Raw genomic sequence first — 19,325 nt, 5'->3', positions numbered from 1 at the left:
GTCCATTCATTTATCATGGATGGTTGCTTTTCTGCCTTCTGACAGAATTTTGAGGAAGTTTTAACAGGGGAGTGCTGCCTCATATAACTGCCTCCATTGAACACTGATATTTTTAGAATGCTGAAGTGATTCCTGTGTTTATTCCCCTGGCATGTCATACAGATTTATTAGTACAATTGCCAGGTTGACTAGCCTAATTTCTCTATTTATAAACAGAGGTGTGTCCATTAAGCCCTCTTGGAAAATTCTAATCAGTGTTCCCATCTACCAAGCAAGGACTTAAGTGCAGGGTATCCCAGACAAGAGACATGATCTCCAGTAGGCACAGTTCCTTTTACTTAGTGCAAAACTGGTGAGAGCTGAGGGAAAACACCATTCAAGTTCCTGGGCCCATCGCTACCTAGCCTTCTCTTTTCTCAACCAGGTTTGTTGGTTGGAAACATGTGATTACACAACTAATAAAAAGGTTGTGGGGGGGGGAGCGTAAACACACAGAGATTAACGTGTAGGAAAACAGCCTCCCCCCTCGAAGGGTTGTCACAACCTCTGGAAAGCTCGAGAAGTGGATTGAATGGATCTAGACAAAAGGTTGTCTACAGTTGGTCTCACCTTTCCACCTCACCCTCCCTGTCCCCCACTAGTCAGCCAGGCTTCCCCAGAGCAGAGCGGGAAGTGGTTTCCGAAGGAAAGGTGTGGGGCTCTGCGGGAGCTCAGGTGACCAGTGCAGGTGGCTCTTTAGAAAGACTGCTAAGGGTAAGGACTCCTTACCCCTCTGACCCGGCCATTTGCTTCCGGGAACTTAGCAGTTAGGCTGATGGAATGTTTGGTTTACAAATCAAAGCTTGGCCTACTAGATTGGGCTGCAAGACCAAAGCAGGCAGCTGTGGGGGAGTATTAGTGCGTAGCAGGTTCGAACCGCTCTCGCTGGGGTGCTCCCGCCTCCACCGGTCAGTATAAGCTTAGCAAGGTCACTCACTTTCGCCTCTTGGGAGCGCAGGAGGGAGTGCGCATTGGTCTTTGGCCAGCCTCCTCTAGGTCGGCGGCAAAGTTCCGATCTGAACCTAAGAGTTGGGGCCCCTCCCACCCACCCCCCACCACCCCCTTCCCTCCCGTCTTAGGCTCCATCTTCCGCCAATTGTGACCTGAAGAACCCGCCTCCCCGACGGCCATTCGCTGGTGAGGTGCAACGCGGGGAACAGTTCGGTTGAATGAAGACCTCCTGGGACCCTAGCTGGGGGCGCACGCAAGTCCGCCAGCACTCTCGGGTGTTCCCATAACCTGCTGAGGACGAACACGGCCCCGCGAGTCCTGTCTGGTTGCGGGGGGCTATAGAAACATCCAGCGGCTCTCTCGCTTGGTCTAGCAAGGCGGCGGCCGGCAGCGCTCCGCTGCTCCAGCCTCAGACCGCTCATCAGTGGGTTCTTCCCGCCCCAGGCTGCGCAGAACACGGGACCTCCAGCCACCCTGCCGCCGGTGGCCCTGACCCCCGCGTGGCACAGCGTGGCCGAGCGAGCACAGCCTAAGTGTGGACTCACCCATTTGCCTGTTTAGTCGTCAGACGGAGCGCTGCCCCTCACCACTGGAAAGGTAACCCCCGCTGTCTGCTCCCTGTGGAAGCAGTGTCTGCGCTGTCAGGGAATGACGCAGTTTTGCCACCAACTTGGGGAAAGTGGCAGAGACAGGAGCTAGTCAGGGAGCCTGACTGGAACTACGGGACAGGACAAAGTTGGGAGTTGAGCGGAGGCGCCTGCTGGGCGCAACTCATGGAGCAGCAGCCAGTTTTCATGAGTCACCAAGCAATCTTATGGATTTAAGGATATGGGGTGAAACTTTGCCCACTCTTGAATAGCTTTTCCTTGGGGATTGAATGGGGAAATGGGGAAGAAAGGAGGTGGAGGAGGTGAGGAGACAAGGGCATTGGGTAGGGAAGATACTAAAGGCAACAGAAAGCTGTTGGCTCCAGGAGGGCCCCAACCTCTGCTTCAGGACTGTTCAACATTTAGCTGCCCTGAGGAGTTGAAGTTCTGCTCACTGTAAGGGGCTTCGAGGACACAGGGTAAGTGTACTTTTGTAGGCCCAACTCTCCAGGCAAAGACCAAGTAACAGCCTCTGGTGACAAATGTCATGATTTTGTGGAAAATGAGGACAACCTTAAGCCACCTATCTGCAGGAAGATGAAATCTGGTTGGGTGGATGAAATCTGGTCTTGCAGTGAGTGAATCATGGTTAGGAAAGGGAAGCAGGGCAGGGGTGCTCTCTTCAAATGTCTGCAAAGCTTTGTGTGGAAAAGAATTATGTTTATCCTGTGTGGCTCCAGAAAGGAGAACTTGAGATGAGTGGGAATTCAACAGGGTGGAAGCCACCAAGAGGGAGAATTCAGCTTACTATAAGAAAGCACTTTCTAATAGGAGTGCTTTTACTGTGTATTGGGCATCTTACTAAATACTTTACATGAATTTATCCCCCTTAACATTTAGCAAAGTTTGGATATGTTCAATGGTGAGATGGAATGGTCAGGATGCCTCTGAATCACTTGAAGACCTTAAGCAGAAAAGAGGTAGAATAAACACCTGACTGCTATGTTGTGGGAAATACTCAGGCCTCATGTGGAGATTCACACTATGTGACCAACAGGGCTTTTCAGACCCTGAGCATTCAGAATCCTAAATTAAGGGATCAGGGATTTTCTTTTAAGAGCAGATAGAATCTGAGAACCTGGGGGGATCTCAGGTTCAGACTCCTCGCTGTACCTGTGCTGTGATTCCCTAGGTCAAAGGCTCAGGCTTAGCAATAAATGGTTATACTTACTCAGCTTGCAAAAGCAGCTTCTCTGAGTAACTGCCAGGTTAGCAGAAATGCACATTTAACTCCAGCATAATTATTCCAGCTGGAAACCTAGAGGGAAGGCTGAGCTTTTGAAAGTCTAGATAGGTTCAATGTGGGCAGCTGGAGACACCTTCCTTTGAGAAAGGGATATGTGTGTTTGTGTGTGTGTGTGTGTGTGTGTGTGTGTGTGTGTGTGTGTGTAATCAAGGACAGGATGCTTGAAACAGTGAAAAACAGCCCCTCCCCGTGAAAAGAGACAATGTATTCGTCTAAGTTTCAGCTCTTTCTGATATCAGGTTAAGATGAGGTTGGTGACAACCACTTGTTGATTTGGTGGAGTTGAAAGAGGCTTGCACAAGGAATTGAGAGATTCTGTCACCCACTCATGTTGTGACTTTAGAGATGTCCCAGCATCTCTCTGGGCCGCAAGTCCTTATCTATAAAGCCGGGCTGGGATCTATTTTGAACAAGGTCTTAAAAACAAAAACAAAACCTTTGTATTGGGAAGTGGAACTAAGTGGGGGTGAAAGGGACCAAAGGTAATGTGTACAGATCTTTCTACGTAGTGGTTTCTGAAACAGTGGCCTTGTGTAGATGCATGTTGTTGCCTTTGGAAAATGATTTCTCTTCCTCCATCCCAGGGCCCCTGTCCTTCGTAGTGGATGATCTGTAAGAGTGTCATTGAGTTGAATTCTTTATTTCCTTTCTCAAACCCCTCTTTCTCTTTTCTCTCTTTCCATCTTCCACTAACACTTCTTTCTCCAGTTTCCAGTGGCCATTGCTCTTAACACCTGGACAACTAAGTGGTTTCCAATTCTTCCCTATAACACAGGGTTTCAGTGTAGCTCCTTGGCTATTTATTAGCTATGTGCATATGAGCATCTATTTTTGTAAGGTAAATTCCTAGAAATGGAATTGTTGTGCCAAAAGGGTTATGTTTTCAAATTCTGCCACCCTCCAACATTTTATTATGGACATTTCAAACATATAGAAAAGTTGAAAGAATTGTATAATGAACACCCATAAATCCACTACCTACATTCTTTCATTAACATTTAACTGTATATGCTTTGTCACATATCCATCTCTTCATCTCTTTATACATTCATCAAGCCACCTTTTAATTTGTGTATATCTTATGAATGAAATATGGCATTTGGAGTATTTGCATTTTCTTTACTACTACGGAAGCTAAGTATATGAAAATATTTTTCTGTAAATTGTCTCTTCATATTCTTTGTCCATTGGTCTGTGTTTTGTTTACATTTTGCTATGAATCTGTGAGAGCTATTTTGTAATATATCTTTAGGTAGCAGTGATATTGCAGAGCTCATGAGATATTTTTCCAAAACACTATTATTGATGACAGAAAATGCGCCCTTTCAACCCCTTCCCCTATCTTCTACTTCAGGTTTTCATTTTTTCTCACCTGGACAGTGACCAAATTGATCTTTTAAAAACAAATCTGATGGTGTGACTCCCTTTTCTTAAAACAGATCTGATAGTGTCAACAGTCCCACATTGCTTACAGAATATGGTCCAAGTTCTAACCTTAAGTCTAACTCTAACTGACACCAAACTGCTTTTCTATTGCTATTTCTTCTGCTCTAGTTTAAAACTCCTGAATACTAGACAAATTTGGTAACTTGTTTTTCTTCAAATGCACACAGTATTTTTTTCCTCTTCTTTGCTTTTCACCAGTTCTTCCATCTAAAATGTTCTTCTTTCCCTCTATCTCCACATGGCCAAATTTTGTTCATCCTATAAGGCCTCTATCAAATGACACCCCCTCCACATGGCCTTCCCAGACTCTGTTCCTTCCAAAAAAGTATACTTCAGAGAAGTAAAGGACAAACTCTTCTACCTCTGGTTTCAAGGTCCTCAGCCTGAGGGGCCAACTTTTAAGGGCCCAAAGTAAAATTCCTGTGAAATTTCTCCCTCTCATTTCTCTGTCTCTCTCTCTCTCTTTTTCTCCCTCCCTTTCCTCCTCTAAGTTTTTCTTTCATACACAAACATGAACTAGTTATCATTGCCTATGTAGTTATGTGCATATGTGTCTTATGTTTTTCTATTTTCTAGTCTTCAGGGCCTTAAGCATTAGATGCTTGGAAAATAAAGAAATGGAAGAACTTAGACTGAAAATAAGCACAGACCCATATACCTAAATAACAGAATTTTCATATCTGCCTTGGAATCCTTGGTTTATCTGAAGACTTTGAGCTGAAGTGCAATAGAGGTAGAGGGAAGAGTAGAACAACCTTGAATGTGTTTAGTGCTGATATACATGTTTTCCTGATCATATATGATATAAAGAACATAAGGAGGCCAAGAAGGGGTTGATGGGTGGAACCCACAGAGCTATTGCTGTGTTATTAGTGTTTTAGGTGCTGTTGATTTGCTAAAGTCAGTCTGAGTGTAATGTGGGTGAAGCTACCTTATTATGTCACATTGGACTAGCTGCTTCCACACTCTGACCTTCAGGTTCTCATTGGTCAAACAATGGGAAAATAATAATGATATTGTCAAAAGGAGGAGCAAATTAGATGATCTGTGAGAACACAGAGAGACCTGAGTTCCAGTCATGATTTTGGACAAGTATCTTGCTCTCTTTATGTCTTGATTTGCTATCTATAACACTGGATTAGACTAGATTTGTGATTTTGTGATTTCAACAAAGGACATCTTCCATGGGAGCCCAATATGCATCCAGTGGAACTCCTTGGGCTTTGAGAGCATCTTCTGGGCTAGTACCCAAGAAACGGTCTAACTAAATGATCTCAAAGGGTCCTTCTAGTTCTGACATTCCTATGAGTCTGCTCCTCCAAGTAGCTTCACTACCACCACCACTGTTTTCTAGGCAAAAGGCAGGATATATACACAAAACATGGCTCTTCCTCCATTGCCACTCATCCTTGGGTTCTCTATCACACCTCTCTCAGCACATGTGCTCTCTCCACTTGTCAGCCAGGATCTGTGGCCTGCCTCCTGGGACTGAACATTTTTGGAGCTTGTTCTCGGACACCAAGGCTGTTGTTAATGCCCATGTCCTAACCTCTCCCTCAGTTATTCCAGTTGAAGACTGTGAGGGCAGGGGCTAATGGGTAAAGGAAGAAAATCACAGCTTGAATTCCCGTAGTCCTTTATGGAAATCTCCCTGGGCCACGGCCTTCTGGATTTTGAGCAGGAAAGAGCAGCATCAGTGGCACATGTATTCCCTGGAGGCTTCGTATACATTCCCAGAGTCTGATTCTCAGAGCTTACAATAGCACCACTTTTTCATTAGCACCTGAAGCCAAAATCTCAGTCTCTTGCCTTCAAGACATCCTTCTAAATTAGCCTATATCTCCTATTTCTGCATCCCTTTATTAGGGCAACTGACTCCTAAAAAACCTAATTGAAGACTACACTCAAATAAAGTGTAACTGAACTCCAGAAAACCTTATTAAGGATCACATGTAAATAAAACAACACAGTGACTTCTATTACAAAAAGAAATTTTCCTAGTTTTAAAAAGAACAGGGAAGGAAAAACTGTGGTCAAAAAGTTTAAATTCTCCCCAACGATACTTCAATCCACATAATGGTCAGTTCAGAGCTGAGGAGAGAAATAGAGGGAAAGAAATAGAGAAAGAGAGAAATTGGGTGAAGGGAGGTGGGATGAAAATCAATGAATGACAGACACTTAGAAAAGGGAAAAATGAAGTTTTTAAATTGCCCTTCATCTATGAGCTTTCAGAGCTCCCTTGTGAATGAGAAAGAAATTATTCATAACAGCTCATCAGAGACAGTGATCAAAGCACCATTACCCCATACTGCCATACTGTCTCTGGTCTCACAGAAGTAGACCCCCTCCAACAAGCCATTTGTTCCTTCCTCCTTGCTTCACCACATCCTGCTTGCTGCTGTCTTGGTGCTTTCATTACGCCCATTCTGTAAGCTAGATTTGGGGTTCAGGAAGTCAGGGGCTGGGCTGTTAGAAGGTGAAGATGGATAGGGAAAGTTGGGTTCTCAGTCTGAGGGCCTTGAAACCAAAGGTAGGAGAGTTTGCAGTCAGTCTTTTTTTTCTTATGGTGATGGGAGGTTGTTGGGAGCTGGGGGTAAGCTACAGAGCTTGGATCATGATCATTGTCAAAGTCAGATAATACTGAAGCCTGGTTTTATTCAAGAGCTTCTGTCATTTTCCCCCAGCCCCTAACTAGTGATGAAAGCACATTTGCCTTTCCTGCCGGGTACCATTTTATTCCTGAGAAGCAGAATGAGGAAGAGCCAGGAGTAAAGGCTTGGGAGTAGGGTGGGATGAGGAAAGAGCCAGCTGAGACTTCAGAGGAAAACTGGCCAGTCGGAACAGAGAGAATGGAATGGTTTCTGGAGCAGCACCGGCTGGTGGGCAGAGACCCCTGCCTGCCTGTCCTGGCTTCTGACAGAATCTTAAGCCGGATACCAGGCTGTACTCATATTGTTCTCCAGGCCTGTAAGATAGGTGTCTGATGGCCTCCTCATTCTGCAAGAAAAGGCAAAGGGTTGATGGGAAAGTACTGGACCCTGTGGCCTGGGTTCTCTGCTCTTCCAACCCCTTAGCCCTGATGGCTTATTCTTCTTTTCCTCTTTTTTTTTTTCTTTTTTCTTTTTTTTTCTGGTTTGGAAGGAAGTAGGCCTCATTAGAGTCCTGAGAATCTGACTCCAGGAAATAGGGGATGGAGATGGATGAGTGTGGGGAATAGCGTCCAGCTCTAGGGTCCTCTGACTGCCCACTTTATTTTTTTTCCATCGCTCTGCCCTCAACTTCCCTTTCCTGTCTTTTTTTCTCTTCCCTTACCTTCTGCCCCTCTCAGTTAAAGCTCTTTTTCTTCCAGGTATCTGATTTCAGGTAGATTTTAGGGAAAATCCTGTGACTGTTTCACACTAAGGTGTGCCTGACTGATCAACATGCCCTCCCAGGGTTCTCTGGCAGCACAGTTCTGCCTCTCCAACAGCAATGTTTGGGTCTTTTTGGGAGATTTTTGTGGTTCCTGACCCCCACTGTCACTTCACAGATAGGGAATAAGTAGAGCAGGTGTTTCTCTGTCCTCATGTTATTCATCTGTAAACCAGGATAATAGTAACTACTTCATCAGCTTGTTGTAAGGATTAAATGAGTTAATGCACTAAAGCACTTGGAACAAGGCCTCACACATAGTAAGCCCACAAAAAATGTTAACTACTATTCTGTCAGAGAAAAAGTGGTGTAGAAGTCTGAAAGGAGCACCAGACTAAGAATTCAGAGTATCGAGTTCTACTATAGATATTCCACTGTTTTGCTGTGTCTCCATGGAAAAGTTCCTGACCTCTCTGGGCTTTAGTTTCCTTATCTTTGCCACGAGGATGGGACTAAATGATTTCTAAGGGCTCTCATAGCTCTTTCTTTCCCAGTTATAGAATTCTAATTCCCCAATGACAGCAGATACTAGGTCAAGAGAATGAGGTAAGAGCAGGATGTATAAAAGAAGATATCTTTGGGTGGCAAGAATTCCCCAGGGTAAGTGTTTGTGTTGGGTGTTGCTAGTTGAACTGACCCTAGGCTATAACAAGTTGGGGAGTAAGCCAGAGAGCTCTGGCTGCAGGCCCAGGGACTGCATGAGCCCTGAAGTCTTCTGTGTTTAGTTATATAAAGGATTAAAAATCCTCATATATAGACTAATTCACAAGACTCCTCCTCTTCTCCTACACTAACACACTAGGGGTATATGGGAGATAGCATCCAGAATATAACCCTACCCTCTTCCTTCTGTCTTCATTCTCCCCTCAAGCTGCAGCATGATCACCTATCCCCTAGTTCCGAACAAATTTGGCCTGGCCATTCACTGTTCCCCAGGGAGACACACTGGGTTATGTATGTGAAACAGAGTGGTTTTCTACTGGTTTTGGATCTTCTCCTCACCTCTCATTATATCCACTCTTTTTAAAAAAATTTATCTTTATTGTTGAAAGTATTACAGATGTCCCCCTTTTTCCCCCCATTGACCCCTTCTACCCTGCACCCACCCTCATGCCCCAGGCCTTTACCACACTATTGTCTGTGTCTATGGGTTATGCATATATACATATAAATTCTTTGGTTAATCTCTTTAAAACTCTAGGTCTCTGCCTTTCTAGGCTTGCGAGGTGAGAGAGTTCCATAAACTAGCAGTGAGTCTAAGAGAAAGTGGAGGGTTTTGCTGAACCTTGGTCTTGCCCCTTGTGAATGAATGGACCAGAGTTTTCTGCACCAATACTTCCTTGACTGTTGCTTGATCTTGGGGTGCCAACTGCTGCTTGGTTGAATGAATAGCTATAGCCTGGGCTCATGGTATATATCAGCTTAGAATAATAGATAAAAATTTCCATCTGTCTTTAAAAAAATTCCCTAATATTTTTGTATCAAAGTATACAAAACTAATATTCAAAGTATATTTAAAACTAAGAATACTTACATATTATGCAATTCTTTAGTTCACATTTTTGTTAATTTATATTTATTAAGCACCTTCTGTGAGGCACTGAGTTGTGTCCTAAAAATATCAAGATGGAAAAAAGCAGTCTCTCCTCTCCTGAGCTCATAGCCAGTGGGAGAGATGAGAAGTAAGCTTATGACAGTGCAGGATGCTAAGGAAGCTCACAGGAGAAAAACTTTCTCATTGGGCTTTGAGGCAGTGCTAGGGCTGGGGACCTGGAGGGGAGGTCTACAGAAGAAAGTGACATCCAAGCAAGGGCTATGAACAGTGAAGTTCAGCAGAGGGCAGGAAGAAGAAGTGTTTAAGTAGAGAGAGAAATCTGTGCAAAGGCTGGATGTAGAGTCAGAGCCTGACAGGTTTCCTGAGTAGGAGATAATTCACAACACAACACAAACTGAATTGTGTTACTGCTTAATATCCTTTACCAACTTGACATTTTTCTGTAAAAAGGTCCAAACCCCATCATATGGATCATAATGCCCTTCTTAATCTGGCCCTTCCTATGCTCTCTTGCGTCTCTCCAATCCTGACTCAATCCATGTCCTGGCCACAGTGAACTATAGTATGTAATTTGTGCCAGACACTGTTCTTATTGATAAGACACTTATCACTTACTCTTCACAACAACTGAGTTCAACCTTCTTATGCAGGAGCTAGCAGGCAGGTTTTGCCAGTTTGAAGGCTCTGTGGTGGAGAAGGGGCTGCTCAGCCTGAGCCCATGCTGCAAATCCAAATGACCCTGCAACCATGAGAATGAGCTATCCAACACTCCCCTTACCCAGAGACAAGCCTATGGAGGTAGAGGTTGCGGTTGGTTTGGGAGATGGAACTGGGTGAGGAGACAAGCAATATAGGAACAGTAGGAGTGTTTTTCAGTCAGTCAGAATTTATTGAGGGCCAACTATATGCTTATCCTAAGACCAGGCCATTTTGTAAAAGGGAAGAGAGGCTGTGTATGGGTGGAGAGGTAATAGAGGAGGTCAGAGGGGCAAGGATCCACGCCCTGAGGTCTTCACATCCAGGACCTCCTCACTGCATTCCTGGAGCAACAAAGAAAAATTAAGTTCTAACCTCTATGGTCCAAATACTCAGAATCTCAAAGAAAGGGGAAGCCACTTCCCACTGAGGTGACTTTTATGAGGTGTATGAGAAGGAGCAGAGATGATATTCCAGGCAGACTCTGGGGGATTATAGCTGAATTCTGAACAAATGATAATCCTCCCCTTCCCACTCCCCACATGAAGCAGTTACTTCCTTTCTCTCTTCACACTTCCTACCTTTCCTCCTTCTTGTCCCTTGACTGAACAAAGATGCAGCCAGCACTTGGAGATGCCTTTCTGGGGTTGGGCAGTCCTGCACCTTTGTGAAGTGGTTCATTTGACTTTCGGTCAGGATACTCCACTGCCCCAGCCCATTCATGGTGCAATTTTGGAGGTGGCTGCTGGCAGCACATTGTTGGACCATGCCCCCCAAGTAGGCCATGCAAAGATCAATCAGGCAGGGTCCCTGTGCCTCACTCTGGCAAATAGGGGAATAAGATAAGTTTTTCTTTTTTTCCTAGTTTTACATTTTTATGAACTCCAATTTATTTTTCTTTTATTATCTGTGTTTTTGATGTCATATCCAAGAAATACCAAATTCAGTGTTATGAAGATTTTCCACCAATGTCTTCTTCCAAGAGTTTTATAATTTTAGCTTTTATATTTAAGTATTTGTGCCATCTCAGTGACATTTTTTAATACGGTGTAAGGCAAGGGCCCAAATTCATTATTTTGCATGTAGACATACAGTTTTCCCAGTACCATTGGTTGAAAATAACTGTCTACCATTGAATTGTCTTAGCACCTGCACTGAAAATCAATTGACCATACATTCAAGGGTTTGTTTCTGGGCTCTGCATTCTATTTCATTGGTCTTTGTGACTATCTTTATGGCACTACCACAGTGTTTTATAGTAGCTTTGTATAAGTTTTGAAACCAGGAAGTGTGAGTCCTCCAACTTTTTCTTTTTCAAGAAAAAAATCAGTTTTAGCTATTCAGAGTCCCTTGAGATTCTACATGAATTTTAGAATAGGTATTTCTGTTTCTGAAAAAAATGTCATTGAGATTTTGATAAAGATTACGTTGAATCTGTAGTTCTGGTTGGGTAGTATTATCACCTTAATGATATTAAGTCTTCCAATCCACCGACAGAAGATTTTCTATTTATTTATGTCTTTTAAAATGTCTTTCATCAAGCTTGGCAGGGCATGGCTCAGCGGTTGAGTGTCGACCTAGGATCCAGGCAATTGGGGTTCGATTCCCAGTCAGGGCACATGCCTGGGTTGCCAATCAATGACTCTCTCATCATTGATGTTTCTGTCTCTCTCTCTCCCTCTCCTTTCCTCTCTCTGAAATCAGTAAAGATATATTTTTAAAAAGAGAGACTTCCCAAGATTTATTTAAAAAAAAATTATTTCATCAATGTTTTGTACTTTTCAGTGGACAAGTCATTCACTTCTTTGATTAAATTTATTTCTAAATATTTTATTCTTTTTGATGTTATTGTAAATGGAGTTGTTTTCTTAATTTCCTTGTTGGATGGTTCATTGTTAATGTACATAAATGCAATTGATTTTTGTGTGTTGATTTTGTATTCTTCACCTTTGATAAATTCCTTTATTACCTTTAAAAGTTTTTTATGGAGTCTTTAGGATTTTGTACATATAAGATCATGTTATCTTCAAACAGATAATTTTACTTTTTTCCCCCAGTTTGGGTCCCTTTTATATCTTTTTCCTGCTTAATTTCTTTGGCTAGAACTTCTAATACTATATTGAATAGAAATGGTGAAAGCAATCATCCTTGATTTGTTCCTCATCTTAGAAGAAAAGCTTTCAGTCCTTCACCATTATGTAAAACCTTAACTCTGGGTTGCTCATATATAACCTATCATATATAGAAAGTTTCTTTGCATTCTTAGTGTATTGAGTGAATTTATCATGAAAGGGTGCTGAATTTTGTCAGATTTTTTTTTACATCAATTTAAATGATTACGTGCTTTCCCTCCTTCATTCTATTAATGTAGACATTGAGTCATTTTCATATGTTGAAACACCATTGCATTCCAGGAATAAATCCCACTTGGTCAAGGAGTATAATCCTTCTATTTTGCTACTGAATTTGATTTGCTAGTTTTTTTGTTGAGTGTTTTGCATAATATTCAAAAAAGATATTTGTCTCTAGTTTTCTTTTTTCTTTTAGTGTCTTTGTCTGGCTTTAGTATCAGAGTAATGCTTGCCTATAAAACAACTCAGGAAGTGTTCCGTCAATTTTTTTGGAAGAATTTGAGAAGGATTGCAGTTAGTTCTTAGTTAAATGTTTGGTGATATTCATCACTGAAGACATTTGATTCAGGGCTTTTGGGGGCAGAGGAGGTTTTTGATTATTGATTTAATATCCTTACTGGTTATAGGTCTGTTGAGATTTCCTTTTTTTTTTTTTTTTAACTCAGTTTAGATAATTTGAGCCTCTAAAAATTTGTCTGTTTCACCTAGGTTATCCAATTTGTTGGTGTACCAATGTTTGTTGGTCTTTTCAAAGAACCAACATTTGGTTTAATTGATTTTCTTTTTTTTTCTATTTCTCTGTTTTAAATTTCTGCTCTAGTCTTTATCATTTCCTTTCTCCTGATAGCTTTGCATTTATTTTGCTCTTCTATTTCTGATCCCTTCAAATATAAAGTTAGATTGTTCATTTTAGATCTTTCTTCTTTTTTAATATATGCATATACAGCTATAGCTTTCCCTCTTAGTACTTTCATTGCATCACATAAATTTTAGTATGTTGTGTTCTTATTTTTATTTGTCTCAAGGTATTTTTTAATTTCCCCTTTGACCCATTGGTTTTTTAAGAGTGTATTGTTTGACTTCCGCATCTTTGTAAATTTTTCAGTTTTCCTTCTGTTGTTTTCTAGTTTTATTCTATTGTAACCAGGAAAATATATTTTTATGGTTTCAGTCTTTTAAATGTTTAAAACCCTTTTAAGATTTGTTTTTTTGCCTAATATATTGTCTACCCTGAAGAATTTTCCATGTGTAAGTGAGAAAAATATCTATTCTGCTCTTGTTGGGTAGAGCATTCACTGTATGTCTACTATGTCTTACTAATTTAAAGCATTGTTCAAGTCCTCTGTTTTCTTACTGAGCTTCTTTATGGTTTATCCATTATTAAAAGTGAAGTATTAAAGTCTCCAACTACTAATGTAAAACTATTATTTCTCATTTCAATTGTGTTGGTGATTGCTTTATATTTTTTAAGGATGCACTATTTCATGCATGTGTTTATAATTGTTATATCTTCTTGGGAAATTGCCCTTTTTGTAAATATCTAATGTTGTTCTTTGTCTCTTGTAATGTGTTTTTACTTAAAATCTCTAGTCAGCTTGGGATATCACAACAAAATACTATTGACTGGTGTCACTGGCAAATATGTTCTCCCATACCGTGGGCTCCCTTTCAGTTTTGTTGATGGCTTCTTTTGCTCTGCAGAAGCTTTTTATTTTGATGTAGTACCATTTGTTTATTTTCTCTTTTGTTTTTCTTGCCTTAGGATATGTACCAGCAAACATATTGCTACCAGAGATGTCTAAGATGTCTAAGATTTTGCTGCCAATGACTTCTTTTAGGATTTTTATGGTTTCACATCTTACATTTAAGTCTTTTATCCATTTTGAGTTAATTTTTTTGTAAGGTGTAAGTTTGTGGTTTAGTTCTTTTTCTTTTTTTTTTCTTTGTATGCACCTGTCTAATTTTCCAACACCATTTATTGAAGAGACTGTCTTTACTCCATTGTATATTCTTGCCTCCTTTGTCAAATATTAATTTAGCTTTGGTCAATTTCTGGATTCTCTGCTCTGTTCCATTGAGCTATACATCTGTTCTTGTGCCAGTACCAGGCTGTTTTGATTACAGTGGCTTTGTAGTATAACTTGATATCTGGCATTGTGATCCCTCCAACTTTGTTCTTTCTCAAGCTTGCTGTTGGTATGCGGGGTCTTTTGGTTCCATATAAATTTTTGAAGTGTTTATTCTAGATCTGTGAAATATGCTGTTGGTATTTTAATAAGGATTGCATTGAATTTATACATTGATTTGAGTAGTGTGGATCTGTTAATGACATTAATTCTTCAAATCCATGAACACGGTATATTCTTCCACTTGTTTATATCTTCCTCTATCATTTTTTAAAAATTTATCTTTATTGTTGAAAGTATTACAGATGTCCCATTTTTCCTCCCAATTGCCCCCTCCACCTCACTCCCACCCCCTCCCCAGGCCTTCACCTCTATATTGACTGTGTCCGTGGGATGTGCATATATTCATACAACTTCTTTGGTTAATCTCTTTCCCATCCTCCACCCCCTTCCTTCTTTCCTCTGAAATATGATCATTAGTTGCATGCATTAGTGTCTCTGGACCTATTTCGTCTGTCAGATTCTTTTGTTCATTAGCTTCTTCTTAAAGAAGACCCTTCAACTTTTCCTGTAGTGCTGGTCTGGTGATGATGAACTCCTTTAGCTTTTTCTTATCTGTAAAACTCTTTATCTGACTTTCAGTTCTAAATGATAGCTTTGCTGGGTAGAGCAATCTTGGTTGTAGTTCCATGTTCTTCATCACTTTGAATATTTCTTGCCACTCCCTTCTGGCCTGCAAAGTTCCTGTTGAGAAATCAGCTGACAGTCATATAAGTGCTTCCTTGTAGGTAACTAATTGCTTTTCTCTTGCTGCTTTTAAGATTCTCTCTTTGTCTTTAACCTTAAGCTTTTAAATTATGATGTGTCTTGGTGTGGGCCTCTTTGGGTTCCTCTTGTTTGGGACCCTCCGTGCTTCCTGGACTTGTAAGTCTATTTCTTTCCCCAGGTAGTGGGGTGGGGGGAGTTTTCTGTAATTATTTTTTCAAATAGGTTTCCAATTTCTTGCTCTGTTTCTTCTTCTTCTTTCACCCCAATAATACGGATGTTGGAACGCTTGAAGTTGTCCCAGAAGCTCCTTATACTATCTTCCTATTTCTGGATTCTTTTTTCTTTGTGCTTTTCTGGTCGAGTGTCTTTTGTTTCCTCATGTTCCAAATTGCTAATTTCATTCTCAGTGTCCTCTACTCTACTGTTGATTCCCTGTAAATTATTCTTCATTTCAGTTCGTGTAGCCTTCATTTCAAATTGGTACTTTATTATGTCATCAATTTTCTCAGTTGTTTTTGTAACACAGTTGTTTTTAGTAATTAGTTGTTTTACTAATATGCTTGAGCATCTTAATAAACAAAATTCTGAACTCTGTATCTGTTAGCTTGCTTGGATCTATTTCATTTAGTTTCTGTTCTTTGTGACATGTTTCTTTGCCTCCACATTTTGGCTGCTTCCAAGTGTTTGTTTCTATGTGTTAGGGGGAGCTGCTATGTCTCCTGTAATTTGTAGAATGGCTTTGTGAAGTAGGTGTCCTGTAGGTTCCAGTGGCTCAGTCTCACAAGTCACCTGAGTTTGGCGTTCTAGGTGCTCCCCTGTGTGGGCTGTGTGCTCTGTCCTGTTGTAGTTGAGCCTTGGTTGGTGTTGGCATCACTGGGAGGAATTGACCCCCAGGCCAATCAGCTGTGAGGACCACCTGCAACTACAGCCAAAGAGCTGCTGTGCTAGAGACACCCCTATGGAGCAGGACTTACTTCAGTAGAGCTTTTGTGTTCACCAAGAGCACCCCTTGAGTGTTTCACTTGTGGATGTGGTAAGGTTGTAATTCAGTGTGGTCGAGTCTGATCACCAGGTGCACTGTCTCTGGGGCCTCCTGGGAGGTACAAAGTCAGCCTCTGCCAATGCCTTGCCCAGGGCTATCCAGAATGAGCTACACAACGAACCTAGTTGGTTGCTACTTCTGCTGGAATTGGAGATGTCTAAGAGAGGCCAAGCTATGAACCAATGCAGGCTGCCACTAGTGCCAGGCCTGGGGCCACTTATCAAGCCATATGAGGCACACTGCTGCTTGTTTGAGAGATTTTAGGAAAGTCCTAAGCATGAGGCTCGAGAGGCCACTTGCACAGAAAAGCCACTGGAAATAGCTTGGATGAGCTTGCAGGTAGGCTGGGATGGAGTCTTCAGGAATCACAGGGGCAGGGTGCTGGAGATTCAAATATGACGCCTGCTTGCTGGCTGTTTGGAGGGAAGTTCTCCCCAAAGAGCACTGGCCTCTGCCAGCTCTTCTGTCTGGGAGAAAGCTTCCCCTCCACCTCTCTCCCCAATTTCAAGCAAGTTAGTTCCTCCCCAAGTGTCCCAAGTTCCTTTCAAGCTGCTGCCCTTCACTGGAGCTCAGAGAGACTGTGTCTGAGTTCATGCGCAGGCCCTTTAAGAGGAGATGCCTGGGCCTCCCGCACCCTCAGTGATCCTCAGCAACAGTCCTCACTGGTTTTCACAGCCTGAAGTTGTGGGGATTTCTCTTCCCAGCCCTGGGACCCTGGACTGGGGTTCCTGATGTGGGGCTGGGACCTCCATCTCCTCTGGGAAGCTTTCACCATGGAGATATCCCTCCAGGGTTTAAACCTCAACACCTGGTGTGGTCCAGCCCTCAAGTCTCCAGGACCCAGCCCTGATCCACTGGCATTTCCTCCTCTCTTACTGGTCTGAATGCTGCTTCAGTTCCCTGGTTGTAGGGCTTCTGTTCAGCTAGATTTCAGGAGGTTCTGAGTGATGGTTGTTCTGTATTTTAGTTGTAATTTTGATGTGGTTATGGGAGGCGGCAGGTGCAGCTGTTACCTACTCTGCCATCTTGTTTCCTCTCTTTCTATCACTTTTTGCAATGTCTGGAGTTTCCCAAGTACCGGTCTTTTACCTCCTTGGTTAATTTTATTTCTAAGTATCTTAATTTTTATGTTGATATGGTAAGTGGGATTGATTTTTCAGTTTCTCTTTGTGAGAGTACATTATTGGTGTATAAAAATGTCATCAATTTCTGGGTGATAATTTTGTATCCTTCTACCTTGCCAAATTCATTTATTAAATCTAGTGGTTTTTTGGTGGAGTCTTTAGGGTTTTCTATGTACAATATCTTGTCATTTGCAAATAATGACCGTTTTACTACCTCCTTTCCAATTTGGATACCTTTTATGTTTTATCCTTGTCTGATGGCTGTGGCTAGGACTTCCAGTTCTGTGTTGAATAAGAGTGGTGAAAGTGGACACCCCTGTCTTGTTCCTGTTCTAAGGGGAAATGCTTTTAGTTTTTGCCCATTGAATATGATGTTGGTTGTAGACTTGTCATATATGGCTTTTATTATGGTGAGGTGTGATCCCTCTATTCCCACCTTGCTGAGAGTTTTTATCAAAAATGGGCATTGGGTTTTCTCGAATCCTTTTCCTGTGTCTATTGATATAATTATTTGATCTTTGTGTTTCAGTTTGTTTATGTGATGTATCACATTTTTGATTTATGAATATTGTACCAGCCTTGCATCCCGGGAATAAATCACACTTGGTCATGGTGCATGATCTTTTTAATGTATTGCTGGGTCTGATTTGCTAATATTTTCTTGGGGATTTAGCATCTGTGTTCATCAGTATTATTGGACTGTAATTCTCTTTCTTTGCAGTGTCTTTATCTGGTTTTGGAATTAGGCTACTGCTGGCCTCGTAAAAAGAGCTTGAAAGTGTTCTTTCCTCTTGAATTTTTTGGAATTGTTTGAGGAGAATAGGTGTTAGTTCTTTGAATGTTTGGTAAAACTCCCCTGTGAAGCCACAGGACTTTTGTGTGCTGGACTTTTTTTTGATTACTGCTTCAGCTTCATCAGTAATTATTAGCCCAATCAGGTTTTCTGACTTCCTGCCTGAGTTTTGGAAGGGTGTATTTTTCTAGGAATTTCTCCATTTTATCCAGGTTGTCCAGCTTGGTGGCGTGTAATTGTTCATAGTATTTTCTTACAATCCTTTGTATTTATGTTGGGTCAGTTGTTACTTCACCTCTTTTGTTTCTGATTTTGTTTATTTATGTTGTCTGTCTTTTTGTTTCTTGATGAGTTTGGCTAAAGGTTCATCAATCTTGTTTATCTTTTTAAAGAACCAGCTCTTGGTTTCATTGATCTTTTGTATTTTTTTTTTTTTGGTCTCTATGTCAGTTATTTCTTCTCTGATCTTTATTATTTCCTTCCTTCAACTTACTTTGGGCTTTTCTTGTTTACATTTTAAGTCTTTAAGTTGTAAGCTTAGAGAGTTTATTAGAAGTTTTTGTTGTTTTTTGAAGTAGTCCTATAGTGCTATGAACCTCCATTTCAGTACTGCTTTCATTGGTATCCGATATATTTGGGGTTGCTGTGTGTTCATTTTCATTTGTTTCCAAGAAGTTTTGATCTCTTTGGTAAACCATTCATTACTTAATAACATGGTATTTAGCCTCCATGTGTTTGAATGCTTCTTAGTGTCTTTATTATAGTTGACTTCTAATTTCATGCCACTATAATCTGATAAGATGCTTGATATGATTTCAAACTTCTTCAACTTATAGAGGTTTGTTTTGTGTCCTAGCATGTGGTCTATCTTTGAGAATGGCCTGTGTGCACTTGAGAAGAATGTATATTCTGCAGCTTTTGGGTGAAATGTTCTGTAAATGTTAATTAAATCCATCTGATTTAGTGTGTCATTTAAAGTCACCGTTTCCTTGTTGATTTTTTTGTCTGGAAAACCTATCCAGTGAAGTCAGTGGTTCAGTGGTGTTTTAATGTCCCCTACTATGACTGTATTGCTGTTGATCTCTCCTTTAAAGTCCTCCAGAAGTTTTTTTTTTTATAATTTTAGGTGCTCCATTTTTGGGTGCATATATGTTTATCAGGGTTATATCTTCTTGTTGGATTGATAACTTTAGTATTATACAGTCACCTTTCTTGTCTCTTTTTATGGTCTTCATTTTGAAGTCTATTTTTTTCAGAGATGAGTATTGCTACCCCAGCTTTGTTTCATTTCCATTTGCATGGAAAATTTTTTTCCATCCTTTCACTCTCATCCTATGTGAGTCTTTTGT

General features: G+C 41.2%; 1 protein-coding gene across 1 annotated transcript in view; it reads left to right on the top strand.

Annotated features, from left to right (window-relative positions):
• The first annotated feature begins 1,168 nt into the window (after positions 1-1,168).
• ARHGEF9 (Cdc42 guanine nucleotide exchange factor 9) overlaps positions 1,169-19,325 on the top strand; it is a 393,542-nt gene continuing 375,385 nt past the window's right edge. Inside the window, exon 1 of the mRNA XM_081126011.1 lies at positions 1,169-1,587. The gene's annotated coding sequence lies outside the window, so the exon portion shown is untranslated. The remainder of the gene's footprint in view (positions 1,588-19,325) is intronic.

The sequence above is a fragment of the Miniopterus schreibersii genome (assembly GCF_964146895.1).
Source record: "Miniopterus schreibersii genome assembly, chromosome: X".
Classification (NCBI taxonomy): Eukaryota; Metazoa; Chordata; class Mammalia; order Chiroptera; family Miniopteridae; genus Miniopterus; species Miniopterus schreibersii.
The sequence above is the reverse complement of the archived record's forward strand: the minus strand, read 5'-3'. Positions and strand labels throughout refer to the sequence as shown.